The following is an 8,126-nucleotide window of genomic DNA, read 5'->3' as shown; positions in this document are numbered from 1 at the left end:
CATGCTCTCTCTTCATTCTCCCACTGTGTGTGCGACAGCTGCTGACCACAGCTATGACCAGGACACTGTGCTGCAGCCATGCAAAAGCTGGTCATTGTAAAGGTGCCTCCAGCCCTCAGAGCTCTGCCTCTCCTTCACATGATGAGACGCGTGGGAGGGAAGAGTACCCAAGACGGGCAAGAATGTCCCAAGCAAGAGAGAGTAAGACAGCAACAGTTCTGAAAAAGGAGGAACTGTAAGAAATGGGGAGTGATGTTTCATATGGAAGTATCTTATTCTGCAGTTTGAAAAACGGACCAGAGGTGTGTAGGAAAAAAGGCAGGTGGGGTCAGTTGCTTCCTGTCTAATGAACAAGACATGGGACTGAAGCATTGTTCTCAATCCTCTGCAGAACCTAAGCCTTGTTGAAGTAGTTAACCTGATGAATTTTGGAAGAAGGTGTTCCTTTGCTTCTAAGGGTAGGTAGAGCTTATAAATGCAAGCATTAATAAATGTCCATATACAATACATTATAATCACTCAAACTTTTGAGAAACAACTTACAATTTTTATGTTTTTATGTAGTTACATCAAATATATATTCCTAGAGGTAGGAAAATAATGAATATTGCATACTCCTTTCCAAAAGCAAGCAAATAAAACCTTTAAGGTCTATTGAAATTGTTGAGCTAGTGGGAAACTTCGTGAAAGGATGGATGGGAGGTTAGAACTAATAGGGTTGGGAAATGAGAAATAAAGACCATGCAGGGGAGGGCTGCTGCTGTAGCTCAACCGAGTAACCCTCTAAGCAAGCGTCGAATCCCATGCTGGTAGTGGATTATGTCCCAGCTGCCCCACTTCCCATCCAGCTTTCTAGTTATGGCATGGGAAAGCAGTGGAGGATAGCCCACATGCTTCAGACCCTGCACCCATGTGGGGGACCCAAGAGACTCTCCTGGCTCCTGAACTCAGATCAGCTCAGCTCCAACCATTGTGGCCATTTGGGCAGTGATCCAGCAGATAGAGGATCTTTCTCTATGTCTCTCCTTCTCATTGTAACTCTGCCTTTCACAATAAAATAAAATAAATTACAGAGAGATTATAGAGAGAAGAAACTCCACCAAATGATTTTTAAGATGTTTTATTTATTTATTATCTGAGAATATCAAAAGTCAAGAACTCAGTAATACATTCGCTTGCACAGGTGAAAGGAATGAATGATCTGAGCAATCCCAGCTCCCTCCCTTGCAGTAAGCTCAAGTTAAGAAGGAATCAACCTCGATACTCAACAGTGTGGGACATGAGCATTTTAATTGCTGGGATGAACACCTTTTAATAAATGATGGAGTGCCATAGTGCTGGTAAGTTTCTGAGTGTTTCTGCTAACAGTCTCACTACACGAGGATACTTCAGAATGTTCATGGGACCTAGAATTTAAAATTTATTTTTATGCAAAAAAATGAAATCCATTTATATGAGGGATCTTTTAAAAGTTTATGAAAAATATACAGTTATAGAAAGTGTACACATGTATTTCAACTTTTTTGCACCAAATAAATTGACGTTTGATTCAATTTCCATGAAGATTTTCAAGTACTCACATAGATTCTGTACAGAGTGTGTTTCCAATCTTAATTATTTTAATATCAATTGCATTTAGCCTGATGATCTGTTAGTTCCAAACATAAGAATAAAAATTCTGAAAAGCTGTTGTAATCGAAGAAAGAAAGCATACATTTAAAATTTGAAAGGCAGAGAAGGATGTAGAAGCATTGATTTGAGATCCAACTCCACCCTGATATTACTCATGAGTGACTTACTCATGTTCTTAGTATCAAATCAAACTTGCAGTTGCTACCACCATGACTGAAATGTCCAGATCAATTGAGAAAGAAGGCAGTCTTGCCTCTGAGTAATGGGTATGGAATTTATTTCTCTAGGACTTGACTAGCCTTAATGATCACGATAGAATGCCAAGTGTTTTTGTGTAGATAATTATTCCATAGCTCTACCTGCATCATTTCCTTGGAACAAAAAGGTGATTAGATTTGTGTGGGACTTAAGTGATTAATTTGAAGAGAGGCTCTAATCTGAGATTTTGGTAGATCAGAGGAACAGAAATCATCTTTTTTTTTTCTTTTTTCATCATCAAAACCAAAACCAAACCAAACCAAAACAAAAATAACCAAAAAACCTTTCTCATTAAAAAAAAGTATTTAGAGGGCCCAGCGCTGAGGCCTAGTGGCTAAAGTACTTGCCTTGAATGCGCCAGGATCCCATGTGGGCGCTGGTTCTAATCCAGGCAGTCCCACTTCCCATCCAGCTCACTGTTTGTGGCCTGGGAAAGCAGTCAATGACAGCCCAAAGCCTTGGGATCTTGCACCCGTGTGGGAGACCTGGAAGAGCTCCTGGCTCCTGGCTTCGGATTGGCGCAGTACCAGCCACTGCGGCCACTTGGGGAGTGAATCATCGGACGGAAGATCTTCCTCTCCATCTGTCCTCCTCTCTGTATATCTGACTTTGTGATTTAAAAAAAAAAAGCATTTTAAACACATAAAATGAGGCCAGATCTATTCTTTCTTCCTGTCCTCCACGGCTCCTCCACCGTGTCGCTGTTGCTGTCTGAGCTCATGCTGTTCTCACTGGTTTCTTCCTCTGCCATGCTGTCAACCCCGTCCTGCTCGCTGTCCTGGCGCTCAAGAGTGGACGTCCCTTGTGCTGGCTCTCTGTCCTTTCTTCTAGTTCTTTCTCCCCGTCTCCATGGAAATGTTCTCACCGTGTTTCTTGTTTCCCAGCTGGCCACTTGTTCTTGCTCAGAAGTGACACTGCTCTGGGTGCTTCGGCCTGCCTCCAGCTCCCTCTCCTCTCGCCATTTGCCAGCCTGTTCCTCTGCGTGTGCAGTACCACCTGCAGTTTTCTCCATATCCACTTCTACGTTCAAACCACATGTTATTAAGTGAACCTCTGCTTTCCAGGAATTTTCTCTTCTTTTGCTGGTGTCACCCCTCGGTTTGCAGAAGTCTGCATTCTAGCTGTTGTCATAACGGATCGCATGTTGGGCACACGCTCTCCCTGAGGATCGCAGAAATGAGCCGATGGTTTCTTTGGAAACCAGCGGTGGCTGTGACTTCATGGAAAAGCCATCATCTTAATCATTGAGGTCTCCCGCGGGCTGGCTGCTCGTGTAGGGCTATCCTCTCTCTGTAAGAGACTGTTTCTGCAGCCTTTCCTCCTCCAGGGCAGCCTGGGCATGACAAAATTTACATCAACTCCCCCAGGCAGGCAGCGGAGTTGTGAGAAGGGCTCCGTGGCTGCATGGTACTTGATTCCCTCTGTTTCATATTCGTTTAAACACTCTTGTTTCTCTTTATCGTTGAGATCTCGCCGCATGCCACTGATCATCTTCCCAATCTTATAATACTTTAGGTCAGGGTTGGAAGCCATTACTTGGTCCCAGACTTTTCTGCCGGACCTCGTGTAGGGCACCAGCAACTTATCTGGCGGGGGGCGGGGGGGCGAGGTTTGCAATCATAATACGGGAGTACACCGTGACCCAGCTCCTGGTGTCTGGGTTTCCTTCCAACCTGTAGTTGTTGCAGGCAAGATGACTGGTTTGTCTCTCACAAATCCTGGTGTGCTGGGCATTTATTTCTGTTGCAGCAGGTGGGGGATAAGATGGTCTTTTCTGACATTTTGGAAGATGAAGCTCTCAGTTCCTGAAGAATGGATCTGAGACATCGTGAGCAGAAAAAGCACCCACGACTCCATCTTCACTTCCTTTTGTGCAAGAAGTCATCTTGTACAAACTAAAACTTCACAGGGAAAATACACAATCTTGGCTAATCCATCTTTCATGTTGAAAGACGATATGCTTCAAAAACTTCAAACACGGGCCCAGTGTGATAGCATAGCGGTCAAAGTCCTGGCCTTGAACACTCTGGGATCCCATATGGGCTCCGGTTCTAATCCCCGCTGCCCTGCTTCCCATCCAGCTCCCTGCTTGTGGCCTGGGAAAGCAGTCAAGGACAGCCTAAAACTTTGGGATCCTGTACCCACGTGGGAGACCCGGAAGAAGCTCCTGGCACCTGGCTTGAAATTGGCTCAGCTCCAGCCGTTGCGGCCAGGTGGGGAGTGATTCATCGGATGAAGATCTTCCTCTCTGTCTCTCTTCCTCTCTGTATATCTGCCTTTCCAATAGAAAAAAAAAAAGAAAAAAAAAAAAGAAAAAAAACCTAGAAATACATGTTTCCAGAGCTTGGGATCTTAGGGATATGTGAACGCTACTGTTAAGCCACATCAATTAGGACATGAGCAATGAAGATATCCTGTGTTTGTCATTGTCTTTGATTTCAAAATTTCTTGCATTTTTTACACTAAAATTGTCGTTTGTTTAGCCTAGTACTTAGAATCATTTGTACACTCAGGGAATAATGAACGGAGGGTCTCCAGAATTATGCTGAGAGATAAAGGTCAGACAGCTTGATATTATCAGGTAGTTTATTCACAGGTAGTTAAACAAATAAGGTGATTTTCAACTACAGAGCATTGGACATGGCCAAAGAAGGAGGCTATTTTAGCATCAAAATTCTGGTTTGTCCTCTTTTGATTTCAAGCAACACAACTTGTTTTGTTTTGACCAGCCCTTAGCTTCCCAGACTTACACAGACACTCTATCTTAAGTTAACAGTTAATGGGTGATAGGGTAAGGGCAGAGATTTGATCTAATGGTGGTGTCTGAGAGGTGAGCCTGGTGGGAGACATGCCCAGAAAGTGGTTCCCACACACACACACACACAAACTAATTATTTATTTTTAAAAAGGTTTGTTTTTATTTTCAAGGCAAATTTGCAGAAAGAGAAGGAGAAGGAGGGAGGAGCGGGGAGAGAAGGAAAGAGAAGGAAAGCTCTTCCGTCTGCTCATTCACTCCCAAAATGGCTGCAACGGCCAGAGCTGGATCAATCCACAGCTATAAGCCTGCAGCTTCCCAGCTCTCGAACATGGGTACAGGGTCCTAAGGAGTTGATCCATCTTCTGATGCCTTCCCAGGTTGTAAGCAGGGAGTTGGGTCAGAAGCTGATCAGCCTTGATGCAAACCTGCCCATATGGGATGCTGACACTGCAGATGGAGAGTTAGCTTGCCACTGCACTGGCCCCAAGAGGGCTAATTAGAAACCCAGAGTGTGCATCCTTGTGTTTGTTTCCTGGCTCCTTGTGAGATCACCCACTGTAGCCTCACTAGATGCCTGAACAGCGAGACCCTCCAAATAGACTGGGAACCTCCAGACTGTGAGCAAACATAACCCCCTTTTCCTCCCCCCAGTTACTTCTCTTGGGTGCTTTAGGTACAGTAATGTGAAGTTGACTAATTCATCAGCTCTTCTAAGAGATGCTTAAATTAGGCATTATTTTCCTCTGCTTGGCCATAGCTCTGCAATGAAATACTCAAGGACATAGAGTCACTTTGCTTTTCTGCCATGATTTGCATCTTGTGGCTTTCCCTCTGAAATTCGCACTCCTGAGTAGCTGGAGACTTGGCTACCAGAAGTCATTTGAACCAGTTGTGGGATAAATACTAGCAACATCCAGAATTAAATACCTCTGCTTTCCAAGCAATGCCTTGTTCCCAAGTTTTGATTCTTACATTTTTGAGAACTGCATTATGCAGGTTCAATATGAATTACTTTTTTTCTACCAAAGAATCAGGAAAGTTGGGCAAGGGGTCACATGTTCTCACACTCATGTAGTGGGATGAAAACAAGTCAGGTGCTGTCCAGTGTGGACCACACAAAGGGACAGGGAAAGGGAGTCTCAATAACTGGACAAGTCACCATTTCCTCAAGGGAGAAAGGAGAATTTCAATCAAAATGTCCTCATTGACCCGTAGCAAAGGGAATGGAAGTGCCTTGTTTCATTTATTCTGCCACTTTGATTAATGTTACTGTGTTTTTATTTATTTCTGATTGGTGAAAAAATATAGATGGACCCAGTAGAGGGGGACACAAATAACAATGACATTTTTGATTGAGATAATTTTCCTTTGAGTGCTGGTCAACTACGATACTTGCAAACTCTCCTTACATTGTCGAATTCTTATTATCTCTAGTCCCTCTAATTCAACTTCAGTTCAAGAACCTGACCTTCCAGGCTGTTCTTTGTCTGGTATTTTAAAAACACAGCTCCGGGCTGGGCATGGTGGCCTAGTGGCTAAAATCATCACCTTGAATGCTCTGGGATCCAATATTGGCACCAGTTCTAATCCCAGCAGCCCTGCTTCCCATCCAGCTCCCTGCTTGTGGCCTGGGAAAGCAGTCGAGGATGGCTCAAATTCATGGGACGCAGAAGAAGTTCCTGGCTCCTGGTTTCGGATGCGATCATTTGAATCATTGGACAGAAGATCTTCCTCTCTGGTCTCTCCTCCTATCTGTATATCTGAGTTTCCAACACAAATAGATCTTTAAAAAAGAAAAAACACATACAGCTCCAATGTCACTCTTTTGGCAACACTATGTCACCTGCATCACTCTTGTCTAAACCATACACATCATCACATCACCTTCTCTTTTTGATCTTGCGTCTACCACGTTTCTGCCATTTTCTCATGAACCTGCTTGTTTATTCATCTTGACAAGTAGAATATAAACCCCCAATAGGCACGAACATCTGATATGGATGGCCATATCTCCAGTACTTGAAACACTTCTTGGCACAATGTTGACATTCAATAAAGATAAGTTGTCACTATCATATTAATAGCACAGTCTGTCCAGAGTCAGGGACCTCAAAGAGCCTCTTCTAATCTTTACTTCTAAAAAACTCTATTCTCCAAGTAAACTGTGTTATTCCCATCCCTGTTCCTGTTATATCCACACATATGTGCCCCTTGTTCAGTTTGTCATCGCAGTCTCCATTTAGTTGTTACCTCCAGATGTCCCGGTCGGAACTGATGGAGTGCTGTGTTTCCACTCCTTTGGCAGAAATCGAGTGCACTCATCGCCCCTCTCCATACGCAGAGGCAATAGTATTTTTCTTAGCATCTGTAGTGTCCTACGTAGTTACTAGCTCCTTGAGAGAATGCCCATTTGCTGAATGCTTAAATGTGAAACTAGAATGTTCTTATACATGTCATTTTTATTGACTTTCTGTTTTGTACTCAGAATGCCTAGGAAACTGATTTGTTGAATTCATGAATGGGTAGTGAGAATCATGGAGTGTTCTCAAATGTACCAATATTGTTACTTTTCCATGGTTGTACATAAAACACCTGCATTGGGCATGGCATTGTGGTGCAAAGCCTTAAGCCACTGTATGTAACACATCATTCCATATAAACAGCAGGCTGAGTTCTGGCTGCTCCATCAGCCCAGATGCTCACTATTGAACCTGGGAAAGCAGTGGAAGATGACGCAAGTAACTGGACCCCTGCCACCCATATGGAAGAGCCACATGGAGTTCTTGGCACCTAATTTCAGCATGGTCCAGCCCGTCATTGTGGCTGTTTGGAGAAAAAGCCAGTGGATGGAATCTCTTTCTCTGTGTGTGTGAGGGGATAGAGTGGATATATATCTCCCTGTCACCCTCCACCTCTGTCTCTGCCTCTACAGTTCTGCTTTTCAAATAAATAAGTAAATCATTAAAAAGAATGAAGTGCCTATGTTGTTCCATGGGATAGGCATAAGTCATTATCCTGGTGATTAGCTCCATTTTTGAACTAAGAATTCATACTTTGGAGTTCCTGTGCTTTTCCAGGCCACAAGTGAGGCATTGGCTCCAAGGACTCTCCACACAGTTGCTCCAGGACACCCCTGAGTTCATAAAATTAAAGCTTAATTGGGCCCAGCATGGTAGCCCAGCAGCTAATGTACTCACCTTGCTAGCGCTGGGATCTCATATGGGCACTGGTTCGTATCCTGGATGCTCTGCATCCCATCCAGTTCCCTGCTTGTCGCCTTGGAAAGCAGTCGAGGATGGCCCAAAGCCTTGGGACCCTGCACCTGCATGGGAGACCCAGAAGAGTCTCTGGCTCCTGGCTTTGGATTGGCTCAGCTCTGGCCGTTGATGCTGAGTGGGGAGTGAATCAACTTACAGATCTTCCTCTCTGTCTCTTCTCCTCTAAGTATATCTGACTTTCCAATAAAATAAATAAATCT

The 8,126-nt window shown here is 43.9% G+C and overlaps 1 pseudogene; it reads right to left on the bottom strand.

Moving 5' to 3' along the window:
* Positions 1-2,524: 2,524 nt before the first annotated feature.
* On the bottom strand, positions 2,525-3,501 carry LOC131483031 (SWI/SNF-related matrix-associated actin-dependent regulator of chromatin subfamily E member 1-like; annotated as a pseudogene).
* Positions 3,502-8,126: the final 4,625 nt, after the last annotated feature.

Source organism: Ochotona princeps, chromosome 22 (assembly GCF_030435755.1).
Source record: "Ochotona princeps isolate mOchPri1 chromosome 22, mOchPri1.hap1, whole genome shotgun sequence".
In the NCBI taxonomy this organism is placed as follows: Eukaryota; Metazoa; Chordata; class Mammalia; order Lagomorpha; family Ochotonidae; genus Ochotona; species Ochotona princeps.
The sequence above is the reverse complement of the archived record's forward strand: the minus strand, read 5'-3'. Positions and strand labels throughout refer to the sequence as shown.